The sequence below is a fragment of the Anas acuta genome, chromosome 3, assembly GCF_963932015.1.
Source record: "Anas acuta chromosome 3, bAnaAcu1.1, whole genome shotgun sequence".
Lineage (NCBI taxonomy): Eukaryota > Metazoa > Chordata > Aves > Anseriformes > Anatidae > Anas > Anas acuta.
Window position 1 is genome coordinate 50757236 of NC_088981.1, and position 27142 is coordinate 50784377.

Here is a 27142-nt window from a genome sequence, read left to right on the forward strand (position 1 = left end):
GCAGAGCTGTTTTGTCAAGGCAAGTTCTGATGTCTTTGCAGAGGTTTAATGCCCACAGTGATACTGCACACTGGAAAACAATTCATTTGAATAATTCAAATTATAGAATTGGGACATTGTTCCATATCATCAATGTTTTTTTCCTCCACTTCCTTTTCATCAAATGTTTTAATAAATCACAGAAGTCTTTCTTGTGAAGTTCTCCATTTAAAGAGGTACCAAGTACTTTTCTCTTCTGGAAGGCTTTTTCTCTTTATTCTTTGTTGCTCTCCCCACTGGATTGATTGCCCACTGGGCAGCAATTCTCAGGTAATAGGGATGTGTAGTTTTCACATCAGATTGTCAAATGCTTTGTTGCTCTGAGAGTGGTGATCTGCTCTGGGAGTTGCGGGCCATGCAAAAGATCTTTCTGGTTTCTGTTAGTTTGATGGGTTGGCTTGCCTAAGAAGTAAATTAAAAGCATTTCTGCTGTTTTATTGACCTGATTCTTTGACGTAAACTGAACTCAGTGAAGTTGTTGATGGACACAAGCATCGAGACTGCAAGTAAGAGGTGGGTGAGAGTGTCCTTGAGAGGGAAGAGGATCCAATCCTTGGATCAGTAAAGGATTGCACCACACACCAGTGGTCGTTTAGAGCTAATGAGTCTTGGTTCTGAGAGAACACAAACAATGGGAATAGAAAGTGGAAATACAGATAAGCATGGATACTACAAAGTGAATATTTAATCCTTCTTTATCATGGTAGACTTGTACACCGTTTTCACAATGCTGCATTTTGTTGCTGTATGGAACTGCATGTGCTGCTGCAAGGAATAGGAAATAAGATAAGAGCCATTTCTCAGCCCTTTGTGAGACGGCAATTTAGTGATATGCTGGCAGTGAGCATTCATTCCCTCATCCACCATGTTTGCTTCTCAGGTCTACCTCATCTTGGAAAGGCAGGGCGTAAGCAGTAGCAAAACAAAAAGAAAAGATAATGGTCTGTAACATAAGTGTGCATGTATAATAATAATATATGATATAATAGCTAGAATAATATGATAGTATAAGTACATGATACAAGGAACATATATTTGGAGATGAAGGAGAAGAAATTGAACTTTTATAGTGGAAAAAAACAGTGCTTTGACCAAAAACATGAACGTTGTTATAGGTTAAGTTAGAATAATGTAGGCTTAGCTAAGAAATGCTTGTGTTGCTTGTCTTTCATTGAACCAGTCATAAACAGTTCTCATATGCACAGCTCCAAGCTCGAGTTATCTGATTTACTTTCTATCAACACACGGGCTGAAGTAATTTAGTTTAAAAAAATAATAATCAGCTTCCATTACTAATTATGCTTAGTACTCAAATGTGAACAACTCTTTTAGCAAGATCACAAAAGTGCAGCTGATTTCTTCATGGAAGGACCTTGAAGCCTCATGCTGCTATGAGAGAAGTCTCATTTTAGAGTGTATTGTGGTGTGTCCCATTTCTCTCGCTTGCAGATAATTGTGAATATTGCTTACTTTATAAAAAATATTTTTTGTTATAAAAAAATACAGGGAGCCACTGTGAGGAAAAACTCTTGTGTATGGTATCTAGAAACTTTTCCAGAGATTCAGGAACTTTTTCTGATTAGTGGTTTAGCTAGGTTTAAACTCATAATGTCTTCCCTATATATATATCTGTGTGTGTGTGTATATATATATATATATATATATATATATATATATATATATATACATATATATTATTTGTAAGGTTTTCAGAGCAGCTGGGTTTTGTTTCAGCTGATGGGTTCCTACAAGAGATGTTTCTGTCATTCTGTCATTTCCATCTTCAAGTCATAAGAAACCCATGAGCTGTTAACTTGATTTTGCTTCTGAAATAGTCATACTGGTGACATGGCCTGCAGTAGGGCCGTGCCCTAGATAATAAGGTAAGAGTTTCAGAGGGAGTACATTCATGGTTTTTTCTTTGTTTGTTTGTTTTACTTTTAATAATCGGTATCAAGCATATTTTCACTTCCTTTCTGGACTTTGTTGTTGTTGTTCTGTATGAATAGAATTATCAGTCAAAGTTGAAAAAGTGTTTCATAACTATAGCTGTTTTGTTTCCTTTTAATGAAAGTTCTTCTGAACATTTCTGTAGTTCATGGTTTGCTGTGTTTTTCTGTTTGCTTTTTTGGAAAGGAAATCCGTGATACTTTAATCTGGAAAAAGGACTTTAAACAAGACAGGGCACTTATGGAAATACTAGAAGAGTTATAGTTCTGGTGGTTTTTTATATTCCAGTCGTAATAATGCACTGCATTATGCTTTGTCTGTTCTCACATGTAAATGGAGCTGAATGACAGCTGAATGATAACCATTTTAATGATTACATGATTCTTGTTAATATGATAAGAATTTCCATTGAAGTTGCATGGGAAATGAAAACTTATCTCCTTATTACACACCCATTACTTTACACTGTGGCTTAATTTTATTGTTTGTGAAAATGATTATGCAATTTCTGGTGCTTACAAGCAGCAGATTCAACTTTTTTTTTTTGAGCTGTAATTTTCTTGCAAACTGAAAAGTTTTGAAGTTACAAATCCAGGTTATCAGAGCAAGGTTGTAGAAACAATGCCTATCAGAAACCAAAACTAGAAACAAAACAAATATATTAAAAAGAACACTTGAGATCAAAAAGAGGAAATGGTCTAGGAGGTGATGTTCATTATTATTAGAAACATAAAATGAACATCAAGACATATGAACTTTGATCTAAGTAGATAAGAATTGACAAAGAGGGAACCTTCTGTAGCTATAGGGCAAAATAACAAAATTACTTGAGTTTTGGACTTGTTTCTGTCAGCGTGCCATTCTGTGCACTACATGAACAAGTATCTAGAAACAACGGGGAAATCAGCAGGGATTTCAGAAAGTTAGCAGTATTTTAATCTTCTTCGAGGAACGTTTGAAAGTGCAGGAACTTCTGAATATCACGTTTGCCAGTCTTTTAGAGAGACACCTGGGATGTGAATCTGAATCTGGCTTTCTGAAAGTGAATATCAGTATCTTCTGTAAATTTTTAAAGTAATGTGATTATCATCACATAGCTGATGCTTCCTACTAATAGTTAAGAAAAAAACCCTGATTTAACAAGTACAAATAACCACTGCTTTACTGTTGGACTTGCATCAAAATCATTCTCTCTCTCTCTCAGAAAAATGCAGTCGGTTGTAGCTGCCAGCTAGTGTACAAACAGAGCTGAGAGAGGGAACAGCTGCGCTCTGAAAAATAGCATAGCTCAAAGGCAGCAGTGCTGGCCTCGCTCACTGTGGTGGGTTTTTTTGTCTGTTTTTTGTTTCAGACTATGTTATCTATTTTGGGGGTAGTTTTGCATATGTAAATAAGTTTTTCTAAGTGATATTTAGGATTGAAGTTTTTGTACTCAAAAAAAGTATAGCAATGTGTTGGCTTTAAGAGTTACTGCATCCGTTTTTCCTTACCTTTGTGCTTCTCCATGTTTCTGTGATACTCAGTCAGAGGCTGTCAAATGAGGACAGTTGGCATCCTTGAAGCTATTTGATCATGCGTTGGTCAAAAAAATTCACTCACGTGAATAGAAATATCATCGAGAAAGGTGGCGGTGGCCTAACAGAGCATTTTTACTTGGTGGTCTTCCATGTTGCAGGATGTGAGTATTGAGGAGCAAATAGTGGGTGTTGCGTTTCAGTAAAAGCTGCAACTGAATCTGCATACTGGCAGAGTTAAAAGAATAAGTTGTGACTACAGTATAAGGCAATAAGTGACACTATAAGAAAAAATGGAAGTAGTAAGTATAAAGAGTGATAAATATGTTGTGCATTCATGCAGCTGTTTGTGTGTAGCATGGTGTGAAAAATATCACTTTATATCTCATTGAGATGTTAAACTTTTCTTTCCATACTTTTCTTTCCTCTCTTACAAGCTAGAAACTCTTGACTAACCATTTTCTAGTGAATATAAATTTAATACTGCCATAAAATCTGACTGTTCTAAGTGACTTGAGGTTTTTATGTAGTACGATGTCCATCAGTTATTACTGAGAACTGACACAGCTCTGTCTGCATTGCTGTTGTGTGTGCTGTTCCAGATGGCACAGGATACAATAACTTATTTCTGAACTCCACAAAAATAAGCTAATGCTCTTTTGGCTTGCAGCAAATGAAGTGTTATGTGCCACTTGTTGTGTTTTAGACAATGCATGGTACTTTAGAAAAGGTGGAACACTAGAATTTTCTCAATAGTACAAATATAATTTGTTGTGCAGGAAAACATTTGCATGTAGCTTGTCTTAATTTCTGCAGAGGTAACATGATTCTGGATTCATGTTACAGAGTCCTGGATTACTGCCTGGGTAGGGTTTGCTTCTCTTAGGAGCTTATGGTGTTTTGTTTTCTGCATAAAACCTACTAATTTTCAAAGGCCTGAGAATTGTGACTTATTTGCTGTCTTTAGAAACTTGGGTGCTACTGTAGCCAAACATAGAAAGTAATGGTTTTCATTGTTTTTTTTGTCAGGGACTAAGGTGCAGCCAGGATCTGTCTCTGCTCCTTCCTCGATGCCTTGCTCCTGCAAAGTCTTCCAATTCAGGGAACATTTCCAATTGTCCCCACCTTGCTGCCCTGGGGTCCGTCACCTCACCTGGCTGTGTGGGGCACGCTGTGGTCAGAGCAATGGTCCTCATCACTGGGTGTTGTTCTGAGCACAAATTGGCTGATGCACGATAATATTTTCTGATGTTCTCCATCAAGCAGGGACTCTCTGGCCTTGGTTATGATACCTGATTACATCTGTCCTGTCTGTTGATATCTCTTTAATGTTCAATCATCTTACTGGAAAGCATGTTAACACTTGAAAGTAGTTGTTTGCTCATTTGTTTTGTGTGATACTAAAACTGGCAATATGAGATTTGAGAAATCTGCCCTTTCTGCAGATCTGAGAGTGTGACATTTGACAAAGCTGGAGATAACTCACTGGATTAGGTTTTGCAGGATTTTTTGTTTGTTTTTCTTTTTTTCTTTTTAGTGCTGTTGAAAACTGATGGCAGCAAAGTTTTTGATTTGGGCACTGCCAAGTTCACAAGGAGTGCTGTCTCCATCTTTTGAGCTGTTTGGATGTCTAACACTTCTTTAGAGTGCTATATGGAAGTGCTGAAAATACATGCATTTAGCTATGGCTTTATGCAAGTATGTAGAGCATAAAGAAGTGAAAACGCTGTTGGGCTGTGTCTCCTCAGATGCCGAGAATCTTTGGAATACTGTGGTTAAGATGTTTTGCTTCTTTTTTTTTTTTTTTCCCTGTATGTTAAGCGCTGTTGACATTTTAGGAATTTTTGTAACAACAATTCAGCGGAAGAAATCGTGGATTGGAGGCTTGGGATGGGGAGACAACCCATGTTTTGTGTGCCTCTTCCTGCTGGTTACGTTGGGTATGTTTAATATAGCTTACCTTTTTTTGGCCTTTCGATAAGCATATGGGCTAAGCCGTTTGTTTTTAAATAGCAAACCACACTGCGGTGGTTCTGGATGTGTAATTACTGGAAAGACTCTGAACGTAATCAAACCTGCTCTTTTGGCGTTGTCTGAGTTGGACCAAAATAAACAGCTTTTAATAGCACGTATCAACAAAGCTGTTTGTTTAAAAGGTGTTGACTTTATTATCGACACTTGAATTCTAAAATTTAGCTGAAACTTTAGGATGTTGCATCATTTGCTGAAAACTTTTTTTTTAGCTTTTGTTGTGTTGTAAGAAGTGAAAATTTGCAAATAAGCCAAAAAAAAAATCCGTCACTGACCCACTTCCAGATTTGATTTGTATGTTCAGTGGCACAAGTGTGGTGCTGTGTTTGCTGCGTTTGAGGAGGCTTTCCATGCATTTTGTGAGGACACTGGCCATCAGGAACAGAATGCAGAAGTGGCAGTTGCCAGAAGTCCACAACAAAGAGATTTAGTTTCTCTATTGAGTATTTGTGGATTAAGCCCTATTATTAGAAATGGTCTAGCTTGTAACATTTTCTGGTTACAGGCTACATTTTTTGTAAGGCAGCTCAGCATACATCATTTACTACAGACTGAAAACAAGAAAGAAGTGCAAATTAAGAGGGAAGAATTGGTGTTAACTGTTGTGGAATTATCTCAAGCAGGCTTTGTTGAAATTAAGTTTAGCCTCTACCTCCTAGGTAGCTGTGACTCCACTGTGCATTTCTTACCTGCCGGTGCCTCTGTATGTTGATTGAACTGTAAGTTGAAGGACTGGACTTTTGCAGGGAGGATGATCTTGTGTTAAATCCCTGATCTGTCTGTCTAGACATATCACCAAAGCAGTAAACTGTGGACAAAGTGGCAACAGTAATGGTGTTGGAACTTCTGGTTTCAGACCCTAGTAGTTAGCTGAGGTTAGATTTTTCACCTCCTTCTTAGCAAGTTATTTTTCTAATTTTACATCATAGTAATTTTTTTAAATGACTGAGCTTGCCAGTAGGTTTGAAACTGTAGCAGAGTGTTGTTAAGGTATTGGGGCACCCAACTGTAAGGGCTGGTGATTGTTCTTGTGCATTCCACTTCAGCATCCTTTCTCCTGCCTGTAGGATGACTTTGAAAACTTAACCTCCTTTTGGAATTTGCCCGATCCCAACTTTCTTACTCTGGCAACGACATGAGATTATGGGGGTGGAGGGGTGTGTGCATTGCCCAGGAGCTGAAATCCCTGCCTATGTGTGTTCTTCTAAGAATATGCATAAAACTGTTGACAAAAGAAGATTACAGGTCTGTTTGTACATGCTGTATTAGAGGAGGATTTTATGGATGCCGGGTATACTGGGATAAAACAAACTACAGTATCAGCTTGGTTGTCTGCCAGACTGGAAGGAGAAAATTGCGGAACTCTACCTGAAGAAATCTCTTTTGTGCTTTTCTTTCTTCTGAGCAGAACTAGAGAGTTTTGAGCTATGTAATCAAAGCTACCAATACAGAAGGGAGGGACCCCAAATCCAGTCCGGTGCTATTGTATGCAACTACCTACTGTAATCCCTTTATTAACTGTTCAGATTTAACCTTAAAGCTAGTTACGTTTGATTACTTTTGTATTCTTACTGAAAGTTCGGTACTGAACAACAATGCTCAGATGTTCAGAGAATTCCTCAGAATTCTTCCAGCTGAAACTTTTCTCCATGACATCTTTGTGTGTCTTTGATCTTGTGCCACTTTTTTTTTTTTTTGGTAGGTTCTGCTGATGCCCTCCTTACCTCTGATGGGGACAGTAACGTGTCATGCACCTGTTACAGAGTGAATCACCCTTTCTAGAACAAAATTGACAAGAATGGTTCACAATATTTTATAAGCAGTCTCTTTCAGTACTTTGTTCAGAGGTAATAATTACTACATCCTTTTCCTCTCCTGGACAGGACTTTCCTGATGCATGCTATGCTGTCGTTTGCCTTTCTTGGCATTCACTGTTATCTTTTTATAGATCTGGACACATTAATCAATACACAGAGTTTCCATCTGAAAGGCTCCAGCCTCATTAGGGAAGATCTCTCAGCGTGTGGTTTTGTACTACCTAGTTTCAACCCTTTTGCTTTATTCTAACCTTCAGCATCACTATGGTTCTTCATATACCATATCGTAATCCTTAGCTGTTGACAGTTCATTTCAGCTTTGTGTCACCAGGAAACTTCATTGTAGCAGTCCTAACCTTTTTCCAAAGTAATTACCAAAATTATGCCTTCTGATTATAGACTACAACATGTCCAAAGTGAGGTTTGTGCAACTTCTGGTTCATATTATACAGTTACAAACTTCCTTTCTGTCTGCCTCAGACAAACGATTAGGTTGAAAGCAGAGGGCCAAATGCTTAAGCTGTATTTTGTTTTGGTGTTGATCTACAGTTGTTGTATGAAACTGTAACAGTTCTGCATTCCTCCTTGTATCAGATTTAAGGTTAATTGTGGTATAAGAAGCCTTTCACTTTCAATTTGCTGTTTCAGTTCCTTATAACTTCAGACAGATTTGTAAAATATAAACATTTAAGAATAGTATAAGTGCTGAGATGGATGGTACCAGGGAACACTCTGGTTGCTAATCAGAACTGTATTACTGTTACTATGGCTTTTTGCCTCTATTCTTCTGCACTGTACCTGAAGATGCTCCATGGCAGCTGGTGTCATGTGTTCCTTCCACAGCCCTAGTGGAGCTTGCATGGAAACCAAAGTCAAGATATGAGAAAATTCATGCATCGATGCTTCCTCTGACTGGATGCTAAAAGTCTTGTCACTAGTTACTTGTGCGTTGAATAGTAACAGTATTTGGAAACTCACAATATAGTTATTTTCGAAATGGGAAGATCTAATAACTTACTGAACTATAGGTTTTTTATATATTTTTTTTAAACCAGTTAAGAAAAAATAGTAGAGATGGCTTTTAACAAATCTCTCTTGAAGGGAGCTTAGTTTTGTACTCCACCATCTTACAGGAAGATTGCTAAACCCAGTGATCTGGGTTTAGAGATAGGGTTGAAAAGTTCTGTGACACGTTCTGCTGAAAAGTCATCTTGGTTATATGGAGCCATTTCAGCAGTTGTTATAAGGTCTGTGAATTTATTAATTTATTTTATGAATGAATATCACAAGTGAAATCTTAGTGTGTTAGGTGTAAGCTGCATACCTTTCCCTTTTCATGTGTCAGATACAATACAGCTGACTCTGGATATTATTGGCTATCTTCGGAGGATTTTTTTTTTTTCAGAAAAACATATGGAGTCATTTATGTGAGATACTAAAGTATCTATCTGTCATTTAAAAATGGGATATACTTTTAATTGTTGACCTCTGCTGTCTCTAATTTTTTTTTGTCTGTCCAGTAAAGCAAATGAACTGTCATGATGAGGAGAGATGTTTCTGCCTTGTAAAACCTGTAAGAGATGATCAATTAGGCAAAAGGAGGACTACACATCTGCAAGAGAAACTTTGTGTAGAGCTTTAAATGCATGGGTGGTCTGTTTTCACTCTTGGAGTTTTTGAAGGCTGGCAAATGAATGTGTTATCGCAAAGAAAAGCTTTCTGATGTTTTCTTGTGCTGGACATAGGCAGCATTTGGCCCCGTGTTTGGAACAGAGGGAGAACTAGTTTGAGCTTCATATTGGGCAAGAAAACCCTGCTAAAGAGACTTGCAAACAAGATTTGTTAAAGATTGGCCTAATTGCCCTAATTGGGATGTGTAGCCCTGGAGTGGCTACATCATCTCTTGTTCTTTCTGCTGAATTTGGCAATTGGTAACATGGCAGATAGGATGTTTGAAAAGTAACATCTGCTGTTTGAAAACCTTCTAAAATGCCTTAAGTACACTGTTTCTGCTTTCTTACTGCATTTGTTTCTATCTGTTAAACAACAAAAAGTTTGTCCAGATGCTGACAAGTGCTCTAAGTGGTTTGAAGTATTCACGAGATCTGCTCAGTATTGCCAAAACTGAGTTGCAGGTCTGTCTGTTCAAGTGCTCCCTCTCCAGCCCTAAATGGGTGGTTAGACCATCTTACGGTACCCTACCTGGTGCAGTGAATTTCATTAGGAACTTAGCTTGAGCCATTCTGAAAGAAATGGTAGCTTACACGAGCAATCACTGTCCCTAACATAACAATGGATATGTAAGAAAGTGAATGCCAGGCAAACATTTTGTGGAAAATATGGGATTCAGGAAGCAACTTCTTAGTTATTCAGAATCTGACTGCAGTGGGACCTGTGCATATATCAGTGTGATGGATGATGCATTGTTTAACCTCTGGAAACCTAGTGCTTGTTTACCAAGAGTGAAAAATTCCTACTTCATTTCTCTTCTGCTCCCACTCACTGATTCCAACTGGAGGGGATTCAGGTTTATTTATAGACTGATGCTCTGCATTTTTTACTGTTGGTGTCTCTGTTCTTCTGCTGCAGTGAAGTAGAGCCCTATGTCCAGCACACACTACAAGAGTCTGATGGGCGTACAGAACTCCCCAAAATAGAGGCTAGCGTGTATTTGTATCAGAGTCTTTTATCCTCTTGGTTCTTCTTCCCAACTGTTGCTGCGTATTGATGGCCCTTGAGGATCTGCCTTGAACAGAATGGGTGGCTCAAGGTGAAATAGGAGGAGGGATCCTACTCTACAGTTGTCTTCCTTAATGTTTTTGGGTTTTGCTGACAGTTCTGGGTAAATTTATTTCCATCTGAAATGGTTTCATACACAGTTGCCTGCTAAGCAATGCAGGAGTGGCCAGCCACTTTGCATCTGAAATTCCTGATTTTATTATAGCCTGAAACTTGAAAGGACTAAGCAAACCATGAAAAATGGTACTGTATCATCTTTAAAGTGTTTTACTCTAAATTGTATTGAAGAAGAATTCCAGTAACTTCCAGGATACTTCTCAAAGTTCAGGGAAGAGAAGAGTAAAAACATTCACAGTTCCTTGCCCACAAAACAGGCTGATAGTCTTGCAGCTCGGTACAGCACAGGTGAAGAACTCATCTTACATCTTCTTCAGACCCTATGACAACTGGCTTAAGGATTAAGATCAAAAGTGGTACCTGGTAACAGTTACTCTTCCAGCTTTTCCCTCAGCTAAGTTGGTAAAAACAATGAAGAGGTCCCCCTGCCCCAGTACTGGATTTAGTTTGTTCTAGGTACAGACTGCCTTTCCATGGTTGTATGTTTTATTTTACTAGAATAAAGAATATCTTTATCATATCTGCAATTCCAACCTTCATGAGCGGCTCTTACGGTCTAAATGTATAACTCGTTCAGTTAAAGGGAATGACGGAAAGCAGTTGAGTTCCAGCATTTATCAACTCCTTGTCCTTGGAAAGAGCCTCTGGTCCCAAAGAAATCCTTCTTCCTCACATCAAATAGTTCTCCCTCACATCAGATAGCACTCTTTATCCAAAATACCTGAAAGGTTTCCATTTCTAAATTCATGATACAGACACATTAAAACTTAAAATTATTACATATGGAGTTGCTCATATTTGCAGAAAATGATACTCTGGAAGGTCATGAGAGCACAGTGAAGACATGGTCCTCAGTGTAACAACCTTCAAAGTGTTTGAGCATCTTCAATTTCTGTTTCTTCATTCCTGCCTCTGTATGTGCCAGGATGAGGCTTTACACAGCAGTGAGTCTGTATCTGAAGTGATGCTTGTGCGGAACAGGTGAAGGCCTCCTCTTCTGAAACAGAATTTCTTCTCTTTTTGAAGGCTGTTATTTCTTCGTAATCGGCTTTGTTTGTTTTGAGTGACGTGTTTAGTCCAGAGAATGAGGGTGGAAGGATGCGTTGAGTGTGGTTCGTTACCTTCACTGCTTTTTCTCTAGAAGAGATCACTGCTCGTTGTACTGCATTAAGCCAGCATAAAGCTTTTTTTGTGTGTGTGTGATTACTGTGCTGTTTAGTGTTGTTTGTGAAGTAGGTCAAAGGGGTTTGAAGATATATAAAAAGATGAGAGGCATATGTTGGGTTTTACATAGTTAGGCGATTAAGTAATAGTGTTACAATAGCAACAGAAATGAAACAAACTGTGCCACATGCGAGAATCTGCAGGCTGAGGGATTTCATGCATATGATTGAAGCCCTTGTTGTGGATTAAAGTAATTTGCCTAAAACATAGGGATTGTACAATAATGAAAGATATTACTTCAGTTATATGTTTCCCAGGAGGAAGAATGTGAATCCTTTATTTAGGGAATACCCATTTTAGTAACAGTGCAGTCCAGCATTTCTATTCAGAGAATGGGCGAAGGGCGGCTGAATTGGCTGCTGTAAGAGAGCTCACGCCGGGGCAGAAGAGGTGCCAAGAGGTCAAGCAATGGAGAACGTAGTTCTGGTGGCAGGTCCCCTCAGGAGGCAAGAATACATTTCATATACATAGCTTGTTATACAGTCTCAGCCAGTTCCAGAGGTGGACTCTGGGTCTACTGTAGGTGACTTGGGTCATCAGCATGTCAGAGAGAAGTGTTTCCTTCTGCCACCCTTCCTCTCCTGCCTGTGCTCTCTGCTTACACGAGTAACTGTGCTCACAGTGACAGGATTACTTTGAGGTCTGTGGCTTTGGGTATATTATAGCCACAGCTCCTCCAGAAGTACAGGCACTTGGGAAGTGTGTGAGTGTTTTTAGCAATTGGAAATGATCGGGAATAGCTATGAAACAGACTTTCTGTCTAGAGGGATAGGAAAGGATATGGTACATAATATGAGGGACAGAGAAGAAAAAGAAGCCTTCACAGTTGTCCCAAATTAGTACATCCCATCTTGTTCTGGCTTGAAGAGATGAAAAAATGTGGCATTTCTACCAAACGACTAATGAACCTGACTTGTGGAAAGAGAGCTAATGTTTATTTTTCTATAAGTTTTGACTAGAAAAAATGTTGGGGAAAATAAAAATTGCTAGCTGAGGTGACAAGTTTGTGACAACATTTTCTTATTAGCTCTGAAGATGTGCACAATATTCATCTTCTCCGATGTCACAAAGATCCTGTTTTAATTGCTCTTCAGCTTGTAGGTAACCCCCCTATTTAGTATTATTTATGTAGTCAGTAGGGTACCACACCGAACAGTATTTCATGGCTTGTTTTCATGAAGGATGTGCATGTCGCAGTAAGATTTATGCTGGTCTACCTCACCTTGAAAAATTGCCAGTGGTAAATAAGCACTTTCTCTCTCAGGTAGTCTTTAGTCGCTCTTGCTTGTGTATTTGATAAGAGAAGACTTCCATTTTGCGTATGTCAGATATTACTTCCAGAACACCTACAGCATAAGACACGTTTCATCTGGTAAATATGGGATAAAATGGCCAAAGTCCTTTTAGTTTCTAAGCAGCTGTAAATAAGACCTTGCAATGGAGGTGAATGCCAACCTGGGCAATGGACAGAGTGAGCAGCATGCCCACAGCTGCCCTTGCTGCGAGGCCTTGTGTCCACCTCCTGTTTCCTTCTGTCCAGGCCCGTGCCACTCTGTTCATACACAAGGCTTCATCTGCAGTGCTGTGACACCACAAAGAGCCCGGGGATGCCTATGCCAGTGAGAAGCATGCTGGTGAGGGCAGATATTCCCCAGGTATGGGACCAGGGCAGCGCACACGTGTCCCTGAGCAGCATGGTGGCATGGGTACCACAGCCCTCCATGGTGCACTGTGGCTCTGGATAACGTCGTAGTCCACATGCCAGCCCACCATCGGTGTGCTACACCACTTGTTTCCAGGTGTGGCTTTGCTGTCATACACCACCTTCTGTGCGGAACAGAGGTGTCCACTGTTGCATGCTTTCATGTTGTCATCAGTGCATATTTTGGTGAAATCTAGAAATGAATGCATTTAAGTGTTTTCTTGCTTTCCACCAGCTTTATGGCCAGCTCTAATAATGTTCATCATTTATTATGAGAGGAACTTGTCAACATGAGCGTGATTCAAGAGATGCAGCAAAGAAATGCTATTTTGAAGAAAGGACTTCTAATGGAATTGGAATGTGAAAAAGAACTACTGGAGACCTTTGGAGAAAAAAAGTGTTTTTCTTGTTTCTGGTACTAGCAGAACGTCATAATTTAAAGCTGTGCCAGCAGATCAGTGAGAAAGGAATTGGTGCTTGCAGAGGTGTATGTTAACATTTGGAGAGATCTAGATTCTAAATTGTTAGTTCAGATTTGCTTGATTTGTATTTAAGAATAATCCAAAGTATAAAATCTGTGATAATCAAAATACAAAGGGGGAATGGAAAGAGCTAAGAATCTCCTTAAAATTCTCTGGGCATTGTCTTTGTTGTTTGTGTTGAAAGGGCAGATGCTGAGTGTAGTTTTTGCCTTATTTTAACACCTAAGCCAAGATGAAGGCAAAGAAGTGCTGATGCACGTCTGTGTACATGTGTGTGTCATCATAACAGCTTAAGAAACTGCTTCTACTTATGGGAAAAAGGGAGAAAAAAAAATCCACAGGATACTCAAAAAAATATATATATAACAAAGATATTTGGGGTTTAAAACATTGTAGCCTTTTTGACTGTGTCCAGGGAAACATTTCCTCTAGAAATCTAAGAATTTAAGATTTTTCAAAGACCTTGAAATTCTGCAGGAAAATATTTCTTTTATATGGAGGAAAAAGATATTTCCAGTCTATCTACAACAGGAATGCCAGTGGTATTTTCCTACAAAACATGATGTCTGTATGATGACCAAAAATTATAACAGATTTTAATGGCAGTTACGCTTTCAATTCTGTTGCTATAGACTTTTTTTTTTAATGTAGACATGCTGTTTCACTTCAGAAATATTGAATAACAGTGACTAACTTAAGGTCTAGTTCAATGGCAATTGACGAAATAACAGCTTTAAATTATTATTTACTAATTTGCCAGAGATACAATGCTGGGGCCTATTTAGAATCAGTTGGTACGTGCTGTATTTTTCACTAAAATATTTGAGGCTAAATATTGTGTCTATGACCAACCAGAAATCAGTCCTAATTCATAGGTTAAAGACAAATTTTTTAAAGACTACTTCTGAAAATGAGCTGGACGAGTAACACCTGTAAACTCTGTTTAGTGTGCGGCATTGTCCAGCTTGGTTTTTCTTATCCATTAGCATTGCTGGTATCAAGTGTAGGAACTGAAGGAGTAAAACTTGCTTTGGCTTGTTAAAAACTGAAAAATCTTTTAAGTCTTGCAAAGAAACACAGATATTTTTATATATGTAGATATTTTTAATTTTAGCCTAAGCAGTAGTAGGTAGTATAAGGTTTGCTATATAGAATTAGAATCCTTGCAAATATTTATATACATAAAATTGCTCAGTTGTGTAGGTCAGTATTCAAGGTTAAGCTTGCTTTATATATAATGTTCTTTCTGCCAATATTTTGGCATGCACTTCAGGCTGGTGCCGTGGTAAGGAGGAATAATTTGCTCTAATGCAAGTAAACAAAAACAATTAGAAGACATTTATCTCTGTACATAGTGTAGTTTTTAACAGCCACATTTTTTAAAAGGAAAAATGTATTGGAGAGAGTACCAGGGGACAGGAAAAAAAAAAAAAAAAAAGCTGCTAAATTGATTTGAGGGATGGAAAAAAAATGTTGCAAAATGAAGCTTAGAACTCAGTAAGTATTGGTTTAGCATAAAGAAGAATGGGATATAACTTGATTACAGCGGTCAAGTACCTTTGCTGGCCAAAAATACTAAGAAAATTATAGTACATGAGAAACTTATAACAGAAAGCAATAGCTGGAAGCTGAAATCAGATAAATTTGTATTGAAGGTAGCAATGATAATCTCATTATGTGAAGAAATCTGGGGTCAGCCCTAAGAGATGTACAGAGAAAAACCTGTCACAGAGCATCTGGCTGCAACAAAGTCAGTACCAGTAGCAAGTTTTTTGAAAATTACATTTTCAGAAACATTCTGGCTTTCTTGTGCTGTTTGTGTAGAAGTCATGGAGAAAAAGGGAGGAAAAAAAACAACAAAACAAAAAATATAATGAAGGGAGGAGAAAATGTTCTGGGAAGTTATCAAAAATGTAGGACAAAAACATTTCTTGTGGCAAAGGCTCAGATATGTCTTTTCTGGAAAAAAAGTGGAAACATTTTTGCTGATTTCTTTGGTGAATGCCAGAATTGAAGTACTCAACACTTCAAAAACAAGTCTTTTTTTAATAAAAATAATAATAAAAATAATAATCACGGCACTTTAGTTCTGAAATAAAACTGGCTGCAACAGTCTTTGTCAAAATGGACTTGAGCTGTTTTGAGCAGGATCAAATTCTTTGGTTCTGCCTTCAAAAGCGCCAACTCTCACGAAGGTGGGCAAGTAAATACTCCGTAAATACTCCACTGCAGGGGAGAGCTGGGCAGTAATTGAGGGGTAAACTTATCTAACCTGTTGTACAGGATGATGATATGAGAATAATTTCTTCTGGCATCTGGAAGGGGAGCCAAGGGAAATTCTTTTTGCTTTCAGGAAGGAATCTGAACTTTATGCGGCATTTTCTGCTGTGTGCTCATTTTACATACTTTGCCCAAGGGTTAAACAGTTTCTGCTTGAGCTGGATATTTGTCCCTTTACAAAATACAGGAGCTGTGAGGCTTGGTATTACTAAACAACTGTGGATAATAGCCTACTCATGACACAGCCTAGAACAAGTAGCTTGTGTGCAAGCCAAGGAGAGAGGAGCACTCCTGGGCTCTAGCAAACTTTCAGTCGCCAGCAGACCTACAAAGTTTTGCTGAAAATGAATTCCCCATGAACTGTCCAAACACGACGTGTGAGTTTTCATTTCGCTAAGTAAATTTATGCAACAAGAATGGTTTCCCAGCTGTGTTGTTTTTTCCCCCACACGTTCCCCCCTAAGACCATCCTCCCTTTAGACAGCAAGGGAGGAAGAAAGTTTGCAGACAATATGATTCGGAAGGGTGCCTGGGCACGGGCAAAGATGCTGCACGGAGACAGTGTCTGGTAGAGCCAGTTGCATTTTGCAGATATCAGCAGAGAGAGGAAGCAGGCTGGGGAGGAGGCAGTGAGAGCCAGGGAGGCTGGCAGAGGCGCTGCAGAGCGCAGCCAGCAGGCGAAGGCTGCCTTCGGGCTCCACCAGCGAGCCAGGTCTCGCGGCTGACAGCAGGAGTGCAGCAGGCCCATCCGAGAAGCAGAGCCAAGGACCAGTTAAACAATCATAGCTGCTCCTGGGAAATCTTCAGATGTGCCAGGGGAAGGCTTTGATGCTCATGCTTTTCTTGGAGCTCTGTGTTGGGCTTTTCGTAGAACACAGCAAGAGGTTCAGCGTTGGATTGAATTTGGAGTTTGACCTCCTGGGAAGGTGAAGTTGGAAAACAACAAGCAAAGTGTATGAATTCCTGTAGCTTAAGAGCAGATGTCCAGCTAATATCATATACTTCCCTGAAACACTTAATCTTTCCAAACAATTCTAAACGAGTACCAAATATCAACATCAATATTAGCACCATGTTTCTCTATTGGTCTTGCAATGCTTGGGCTCCATTCACATGGATGGCAGTCAGTCTTCTCTCCTAATGATAGCTGAGACTTTTGTACTACTCTTCTTAACATTTTGAATAACAGGACTGTGCATGATTAATGTTTTTTCTTTCCTTGGTGTAAAATTGCAGGAAAAGTAGGAGATTAGCCCTCTATAATAGGGGAGAATAATCCCAGCTGCTCTTCCTGTGTTACAGTTGGTCCTAGGCTTTCACATGTTAGGAGTAACACACACAGCATTACCTGTGTGAGATGCAAGCTGGTAATCTGTTCCAAGATAAACCAGAAAAGTGCTTTTTGCTTGGGCTTACCATCAGCTTGACACTAAGCAAGCTAATTTTATATATGGAATGGTTTTGGAAAAACAAACATACTCATTCTTGTATGCATGCTGTTAAGTCAGATGTGGTAGGTAACAATTTGGAAAGAAGTATTTTTGTCATTTGAAACTGTGTGACCTGAGGCATGGAAACGATTTTATAAACTTCGAGATGTCAGTTGCCTCTCATAGAGGCACCTCAAAACAAACGCTGTCATGTCTCTTCCCTATTTTACATGGAAGTTATTTATGTTCTGTAGAACAGGGCTTAACACTCTGATGGGAGTGTGCGTGCTGAGCTTACAGAAAACATGCAGTAGTTTCTCAAGTTTTAAATGTGTTTATTCTGAAACCAACATTTGCAATTTTGGAGAAAAATGAAATACCTTAAAATTACAGTGGCTGATAGGCACTGTTATATTGTCGTGTGGTTCGAGTACTTCATTGTGGACTTGCTGCTGTATTTACAACTTCATAGAGGATTCATAGGTCACAAGATGCACATCCCCACCCCTTTAATAACACAGCCTTTTATTCCCATATGCTGGTCAGCCTATTAGATCTCCAGCTTTATTAATCTACAGACAGTTCTCTCTATAAATCTGGAGGAAAGAGAGGCATAAATGCTTACATTTAAATATTGGGATGTTAAAAATGGGGCTGGATTCAGTTACTTTTATTGGATGGTGTAGAGACAACAAAAGAAGCTAATGGGTTCAAGCTGTGCAAAGGAAAGTGTTCACGTGGACAGTGCTGCAAGGCTTGTTGCTCTTACCCTGGGTGCTTGCTGAATTCTGAACTTCTGTCTCGTCTCTTGTTTTTGAACAAATATTTCTGAAAAGAAAGGTGGATCATATGCAACACTTTGGATAGACGTAAAAAAGGAGAATGAAGTGTCCTTTCCTTTTTGTAAGAAAGGAATAGTCATGGCTCCTGTGAAATGCAAAACAGACTGAGACACCCCTGTATGTGCAAGAGGATGCAGCATGCTAACACCTATCAGCCAGAGTAGCCCCCCGCAAAGAGACATGGGGAAGAGTCCATTGTGATCTGTTAATGAACTAATCAGTGTCTGAAAATACCTTAAATATGTATTTTATCTGTATTGACTGGCTTGACTGGATCAGCATCTAGAATCCCCCCACAAGCTACTGCTGTCCCTCACCGGCAATAGCAGCATGTCTCCATTTTAATGTATGTTAGCAAGAGTATTCCATCTCCCTTCCGTGTGCTGTGTGCAATACTGCTGTGGGCTTTTTGCACCTTCCAGTGCATGTGCTCACAGCCCTGGTGGACAACTCTGCTCCTTGATGTCTTGTAACAGCAGTACTCTGTCCCAGGCTTCCTGGGTGAGCAGTAATGCTCTGTGCTCATGGCAGGTTTTGAAGGGGAAGTCTGGATGGTCATTCACACCTTCATTCCTGCAGGTCAGTTCCAGCCTGCAGGTTGCATATGAGACACTCTTCAAGTTAAAATTGAACAGTTGACGCCAGTGCTGTGCTTCTAGAGAAACCCAAATAGTCACAAATGATAGCAGAAAGAAGCTAGTGACTCCTTCCGTGTTGTTGTATCAGAATTTTCTGTGTATCGATCTCTGCATATCAACTGTGAAATGATATTTGAAAATACTAGGCAAAATATAACTCTTAATTATATGCGTTTTTCAAGTTTCCTGATTTATCCAAGTTGCCTTTATTTTAACAGGAACAAAATGAACTGTAATCCATCCTTTTCTGAAGAAAAGTCATTACTTAGAGGCACCTGGGAACAAATTAGCACATCATCTATATGCTCAAGACTTTGAGGAAAAACAACTTCCGAAATTCAGAACGTATGAATTAGTATAACAGCACGACTATGGCACATATCCCTGCACTACTGCAGTGTGATCACATTCCATGTTTCTTGCACACAATTTTTTTTGAAAAACTTGGACTGTGCTTTTTCTGTCCCATGATCCTGTCATTCAACAAAAATGAGATCACATAGTTAATTTTTTAGTATTTTAAAAAACAAAACAAAAATGCAAACCCCCAAACAAAACTTCTGTTAATTGAATTCAGATGTCTTGCTTGGAGAACATTCAATTAAACACAAAAATAGGATACTATTTGGTTCAACAAAAAGGGTTTTTTAATTTTAAGTTCTTTGTTTCTTACAGTATAATTACGCTTTTTTACATATACTGAAAACCCTCTGGATAGCACAATATCATGCTTTTACCTGCATGTGTTGTCTTGCTTTCCTATTTTTCTGCTCAGTAAAAAAAAAAAAAGTTGCATTTACAGCTGCAATTTTCATGTCTAGCTTGAGAATCTATTTCAGAATAAACATTCACTGTTTTTACAACTCTTTGTAGATCATAAAATTTTAGAAGGGAAATGCTGAAAGTTGTTCACACATTCCGAAGTCTTCAGATTATAGAAATGTCATTTGTAAAAATCCTTGAGTGATGAGGTCTGCCCTTAGCCTTCTCAACACTACACAACCCCAGCTCCCTCAGCTGCTCCTCAAATGTCTTGTTTTCCAGTCGCTCTCACCAGCTACATTGCTGTTCTCTGAACACATCCACCAACTTGGGTTCCTTCTTGTGAGGGGCCCAAAGCTGAATACAGTACTCGAGGTGCAGCCTTACCAGAGTTGAGTACAGGGGGATGATCACTTCCCTAGTCCTGCTGGCCATGCTATTTCTGATACAAGCCAGGATGCCATTGGCATTCTTGGCTACCTGAGCACACTGCTGGCTCGTGTTCAACCAGCAAGTAGACTTGTTCCTCTGGAGAGCCTTTTTCAGATTAAACATCACTGTGGCTGCCTGTGTGGCCGTGTCAAATTTACCCTGGCCACAGGTCTGAGGGTTGGTGTAGGACTGCAGGGCCTCTGTGGGAGGCTGAAATTCCTGCTGGATGCCTGTGGATATGGGGAACATGAGTTTTTCCATGGTGGCCTTGCACTAGGTTCCCTTGTGGCCACGCTTGCAGAATGTTCCCATGGGGGTGTCAGCCAGGGCCTGGCTCAGCTCACACAGGAGCTGCCGGTGGTGATGGCAGCAGCAATGGGCCCTGCAACGAGAGCACGGTCACTCAGCTCCACTTGGATTCCTGCACTGAGGGAGGTGGCGATTCAAAAACTGTGAGACTGCAAGGCTCATCAGTTCCCACCTGACTCACGCTGTATGTATGTCATGGATTTCAGCAAGAGACTCTCAGAAAGCTTAGTTTGGTTTGTATCGCAAGTGAAATGTATCTGTAGCACTTGAGGAAAGCTGTCATTCCTATTTACTGCATGTTTCGGGTTGTGGTTTGGGGCTTTTCTTCATTATTATTACATTAAATCTACATTGCTAACAGCTGAAGGAAATGCAGAACTGTTATAGTTAAAGTGTGTACAGGAAACGTAAACATATGATGGAGCGTAGTGGAAGAGCTAGTGGTGTTAATCTGTTTTAATTTAAGAAAAAAAATCATTGATGAGTAGTGGGTTATTCAGCTGTTACTTTGAATGTTTGCACTCTCCATGCTTTTTTTTTTCCATTGTTGCCAATCAGGTGAATCACAGAATCAGGACGGGGTTCAGAAGCAGCCGAATCAGCAGTAGCACAGCTCTACCGCTGTTCAGTAAGGGATGCTCTTGGCACACCAGAAGTATTATTATCATTATTTTTAACTTATTATGCAGAACTGGAATTTCTGCTAAAGTAAAAGCAAGAGGTTAAATGAAAGTGTTAACGTACTTGAGTTTTTCTCAAAACAGCAGTAGCAAGAGAAAGCAGATAGGGTTTGGTTTCTATAGAAGCAAAGGGAGAAAAAATGTTGTCTCAAAACAGCTTTAATTCCCGTTTCACCTTTCTAGTTCTGACACTTAGCCAGAAGTCTCAAAAGCAACCAGCTTGTCATGGGTCCTGCTTTCAAACTGCATGATTTCAATTCAGGGCTGCTAGAAACTAGAACACAGTACAGAATTGTTTCCTAGCGAATAACTTCGTACGTGCCACATTGTAGTTCTGGAACATTTGAAGTAGTAGTTGATGATTCAATCATAAAGTAATTCAAGTTTAAAGATGTCATGGTGTGTAGTGCTGGCAGCCCTGAAGTTTTTCTTATCAGAACCATTAACGTTTGAGTGCTTTGCACGGTGCCCAGAGGAAGCAGTGTGTGGCTGCTGTGTGCTTGTGACAGTGCCTTGCTCAAGTGGCTCTTTGCTCAGAGGTTGTAGTCAAAAGCCTCTTCTAGCTTCTTGTAGGAAGTGTTTTTTCTCTAAGATGGTAATGAATAAATTCCCAGCAGCGTCCTGGGCATGGTTGTCACGTTTCTAGTAAGTCTCAGTAGGTTTTATTAACTTCCCATCAAATCTGGAGAGTTCAGAAGGGGAACCTTGTGCTTACTGTGGTGACGTTGAGTAATGTGGTAGGGGGGTAGGGAGGACAGTAAGGCAACCTGGGCTGGTTCCATATGCAGCCTGGTTTCATGCTGAGCAGTGGAGGTGCCAGAACTGTGCCTGAAACCCCAAAGCTGCAGCTGCACGAGCAGGAGCTGTACCAGGAACTTGCGTCCAGGCACACCTCGGGGCAGGCTTACAGAAGGCAGAGCACTACCGCGTGCTGGTTGTGAGAGCCTCTTGTGGTGCTGAGGATGCTGCTGGTGGCTGGACGTGGTTTTGTATCATGTAAGCTGAGCTAGAGTGCAACACTACAGTTATGAACAGAAAACTGATGATGATGTACAGAAGCTAAGTCTCTTTCCTTCATCTAACCTGCATTCTCCATTAGTGTATATATTCTTAATTGATGAGATTAACAGCAATGATTATAATACTTACGTAGCACAGTGTTAAGCTCTAACAGCATATGTATGTGTTGAAGAAGGTATCTATTAAGGATCAGTACTCTGGTTTCGTTTAACATCTGCATTAATGCTCAAGAAGTGCAGAGTTAACATTTTGATTATATTTGCAGATGAATCTGAAGTAAAGATATTGTAAGAGCTGGAAAGGGCACAGATGTGTGTCAGAACAATCTAGAAAAATCAGATTGGCAGTAAATACCAGGTCAGTTTTGGAAAAAACGTGGAGCTGGCATTTTTGCAGAAATATAGTCCAAAACACCCAAACTGCATAATGTTCTAAGTACTAACTAGCATGCTAAAAACAGAAGTCAAGTCAAAAACAGGTTGTATGCCAGATTGCAAAGTAAAAAAGACTGTAATTTCAGCTGTGTGAAAACAGTGTTATGTTAGAGGTGATGGTATTCTTCCATTTGCAATGGCAGAAATTTCTAATCACTGAAGACATCCGAACTGGGCTTCTGACATTTCTGTGCTGCCTTTATGAGTTTCCTGAAAAGTGTGAACTGCCTTCATTTATTTCTGTATTGAAAACAATTTCTGAAACTGTAAAATGCCTGTTCCTCTGTGATCGTTTTAACAGAAACCTTAGCTACTCCAGGATATTGGTGAGTGGCTGGGAGGAGTAAAACTACTTTCCCCTTTGTGATCTTTGAATGAGTAAATTATTCCTAGATCTTAGCTATACTATGAAATCACATTTCCCAGCTGCTCTAATTACTTCTGATATTGCTGTCCTGTTCTAGCTGTGCGAAGCCATTGCTGGATCTAAAAATGTCACATAAAGTACTTGAAGTTCTTGAAGTTTCAAAGTTGCTTTTTTTGTGTGTATGTGGAAACTGCTTGTGCACTTATGGATGCACGCATGCTTTGGGAAGGGTGCCTTGTCTGTCTGGTATTTTTGTGTTATCGTTTCTGGAATATGATGCGGAACGTGAAGTATCATAGATGTGCATCTTATAACAACTCAGGTTCATGCAGGAAATCCCTTTTTCTTTAAGCAGAGAAACAATTTTGCGTAGCCAAGAGGTGGCTTCTAGCAAAAATTGTTTTAAAAGTTTGTTTGGGTTTTAATGACCTACCTGAGTATCTGTCCTCTAAAATGGGTGTAGGGAATCCCTAGATAAATGACAGTAGTGATGGTTTTGTCTTTTGTTCTTCTTTTTTTTTTTTCTTTGTATGTGGTTTGTGGCTAGAACACCATAGTCCGATGTGATGATGCAATGTATTAACTTCTTCTGCTTGGTCTGCCATAGTCCCAGCACATAGTCCTAGCAATGATACCAATGTCAGTCAATGTCTTAGCTCGAGTCTGTTGAACCTCCAAGCTGAGGAAACAGCAAAGTCCCTAAACTCCTTAACAACTCTTCGGCTTACTAATATTTGTTTGCCAATCCATTTTTGATAAAAGAGGAGAGGGACCTGTCTCACCTGATGCTTAGCACTTTGCTTCAGATTTCCTGGGGCTCATCGGTAGTCCTTTCTCCTTGCTAGTTCTTGCAATAACTGAATGTTTTTACAGTATAAACCAAGACTCGCAATTCCCAGGAGCTGTGAATGTTGGCAGTTGCGAAAACTGTCTCTCAGGCACTGTGGACATTTATCTTAAAATAAGTGGTCCAGCTGTTTGCTGGTAACAGTTCCAGGTTCAGCAGTGATGCTGAAGGTGGTCAAAGACCTGACCCGATCCCTTGAAGTAAGGCTGGCATTTTGCATGGACTCTGGGCATTGCCAGGGTTTGGCTAAGCTGCCCAAGCAACCCAGGAGGTTGCAGTGTAGGGCTAAGATTTTGCAATGTCACTGACGAGGTGTGATATCCTTGTTTCTGTTTGTTTGTTTTTTCTTCTCCCAGGGAATTCATAAGGGATGACTTCTGTTTGTTAATAGCTTTCAGTCGTGGTACTTAAAATGTGACTAAACATTCAGCGAGTGCCATGAGAATACATGGTAAAAATGTATCTTGTTAGTTAACTGTTCTATGTAAATGGAGAATACTATCAAAATACTATACTGGAGAATACTATAAAAAACTACAGTTAGTGCTGGAAACAAGCAGAAGGTCTTGAAATCTTTTACTCGACTGGAGGTGGCGGAAGAGGGTATGCTGAGCCTGCTGGCATCCTTCCCAGCCCCAGCAGAAATGTAGTAGCTTAATACAACATGATAAATCAAGTGCGAAGTTACTTTTCTACCCCTGGAAATTATATGTAGGATAATCTGTGATTTCATTATGATAAAGGCAGCCTTCTAAATGAGTGGATGAGGGGGAAGGAGAGAAGCAACAAAGTCAAAAAGGATTTTTTAAGGGCAAAGCTGGCCTTCCCAGTTCTGCTGTGAAGCTCTAGGCAGAATGCTTTGTGTGTGGTGCAGATTTTTTAATTTTATTTCTGATGTGTGCGCACCCTAGTTTCCCGCTGTGACTCATTTGCCAGGCCGTTTGTTTCAGAAAGCAAACAAAAGAAGCCCAACTTCCCCACTTTCCATCCATGGTGGTGTGTGGGAGTCTAAGTCTTGTAAGCTTGTTGTAAAATGCTATAGTTTTATAGGAGTCTTGTATAGTCAGCTGCCTGTGTGAAATCTTATTTGTGTTTACTCACCACATTTTCCAACTGACAGCACCATATTTATGCCTTTTCCTTTAATTTTCCGTGAACTAAAATGGCAGCATATTGCCGGGATTCTCCAGAGCTGGATACAATGCTTGTTTACATCCCAAAGAAACGGAAAAGTACACAAGTATGTAGAAAGTCCTGGAATTAAACAGATGAACGCAAATCTCTTAGTGGTGCTGGAAGCTTGATGTGCTTTAATTATGAAGTTAGTGAGTGTTGGGCACTGTATGAACATGTCAGAGTAAAGTAACCCTTCACAGGGCTTTGAGATAGATTCCCTTCTGTAAGGGCTCTTACAAAATATCTCACGCAATGATCTGGATTTTCAGATGGCTCTGAAGAAAAGCAATTCTTGTTAGAGTTGTTGGAGGAAACACAGTTGTGTCCCGCTCTAAGGAAGAATTGCAAAGGGAGGGAAACTGCCTGGCATCAGAGCAGGAGCTCTGGGCCCAGCTGAGTCATCCGAAACACTTTACTGCTAATGCCTTGGCTGTGAACACACGTTACAGCCTGAGCTGAGTAAATACACCGTTGTATTCTGAAATACGAATATTAGTAATCCCAGTACCACAGCATTTTGTCAACGTTTCTACCCCCTTCTTTTACCTCCTTAAAGTCCCATTTTCGACTCCTAATTTTCAACAGATTGTTTTATTTGCAGTGCCAAGAGTCTGTCTCAGGATGATTTTTTTTTCTTAATTCTTAGTTTAATTTGAGTAAAAAAAAGTAATGTACTATTTTTGAGGAGGCAGCTAGGGGAATTACATTCTTTCTTACTGTTTGACAAAAATAAGTTCTGGAAAGCTCTTCGTTGTTAAATAATGTAATACAGTGGAAACTGCTGTGGGAAACAAGAAGAAAACAGTGGAGACCTTTAAAACGGCTTGCATGAAATTGCAACAGCCACTGAGAGGATGTATTTTCACAGCTGTATTTTGTTTGGAGGCAGGGGAGCCGAGGAGCTGACACTCTGGCTGACCATAGCATGAAAGCTGCTGATAGTGGATCCATAAGGACATCAAGACCTGGAACATGATGACTTCTGGTAGGAAGTCTGGGACAAATTCTTGAACACCGGAGAGGAAAATAATAACAAAAAGCCCCGACGTATGTCCTAGTGCCTAGGGCTTTGTCAGGCATAAGACAGTGGAATATTAAGCAATCTGCTGCAGCCATTGGTGAAAGTTATTTACCTTCATAGCAAGGCTGCAGACTGAGTGTGCCTGCTGCTGTGGCAGGGCAGTGCAATTTAATGCACTCACTTAAGGCTGCATTCAAATCAAAACAAATTTGGTGTTGGCCTTTTACCAATTTTTAGATGTTACCAGAAATAGAATTCATTTCCCACAGGAGTTCTTCTAAATCAGAGTTCAATATTCTTCAGAAAGTATCCTCTGTCTTTGGATCAGAGGTCAGAACAATCCATAGAAGCATTAAGCTGTCCATGAGTGACTAATATCAGTACCGCAGGTACCATCCACGTACTTGTCTGTTTATTCTCATCCCCTTTACACTGCAGACCATTTTTTCTGTCTGGAGGTGCTAGCCTCTTTACCTTGTAGGTAATTTGCCAGCATGTGTACCTGGCTTTGGAAAATTCTGAGCATCTGCCCTCTGAAAATGGCCTCTTTCGAGCTGTAAGGTATTGGTCTGTTAGCTTTAAAACTTGGGCATTAAAAAGGCAAAATCTTTGAGGAAAGAGCACATCAATAAATGGGATGAGGTTTGATTTAGTTTCTATGGTACCTATGTGAAAACTGTTCTGCTATACATCTCCAGGGTAAGGACCTCCAGTCATGCTAAATAGGGCTCACTTTTTGCAATTTGCTGCTGGTGGAACAATGCAGTAATTTAACTTCAGAATTAGTGTACTTACAGAACCTCAGCTGTAAAGGGAGAGAAATCCCACGTGAAGAAAGAAAAAGCTGTAAGAAAATTAATGGATGAGATTGGGATGAGCTTGCTTTAGGAATATTTTCACTTCAGGAAACAGCACATAGGAGGAAACTAAGCTGTAGTTATATGTTGGTATTTAAACTTCTAATACACAAAAAAGCCATAACTCTATAGACTTTGTAATAGGGGAGAAGATGATTTTTATGTATTAAATTAGCATAAGTATTTTTTTTGCATTCTTGTTTTCTCAGCTGTAGGAAAAAAAAAGTCGTTTTGGAGTTAATCATGAATTTCGTACATTCATATTAGCAAGTGCTGCAGTTGGCAGATAATATTAAACAGCAGCATGGCTTCACTTTAGACGTTCTTCAAGCTTCTTTCTATGGAAAACATTAAAAATTATATAGAATTGTAGAAAGGTGAAGAGTTGCATTTTTTGAGGTATCTGGATGTTAATTTCAGTGTGCTACAATT

At 39.6% G+C, this 27142-nt stretch overlaps 1 protein-coding gene and 1 long non-coding RNA gene across 4 annotated transcripts in view; both read left to right on the forward strand.

Moving 5' to 3' along the window:
* Nucleotides 1-15489, forward strand: part of LOC137854069 (uncharacterized) — a 29521-nt gene extending 14032 nt beyond the window's left edge. The window contains exons 2-3 of the long non-coding RNA XR_011094942.1: nucleotides 12972-13086; nucleotides 13369-15489. This is a non-coding gene — a long non-coding RNA (uncharacterized lncRNA). The remainder of the gene's footprint in view (nucleotides 1-12971; nucleotides 13087-13368) is intronic.
* Nucleotides 1-27142, forward strand: part of UST (uronyl 2-sulfotransferase) — a 167022-nt gene that overhangs the window by 17000 nt on the left and 122880 nt on the right. The window lies entirely within an intron of this gene.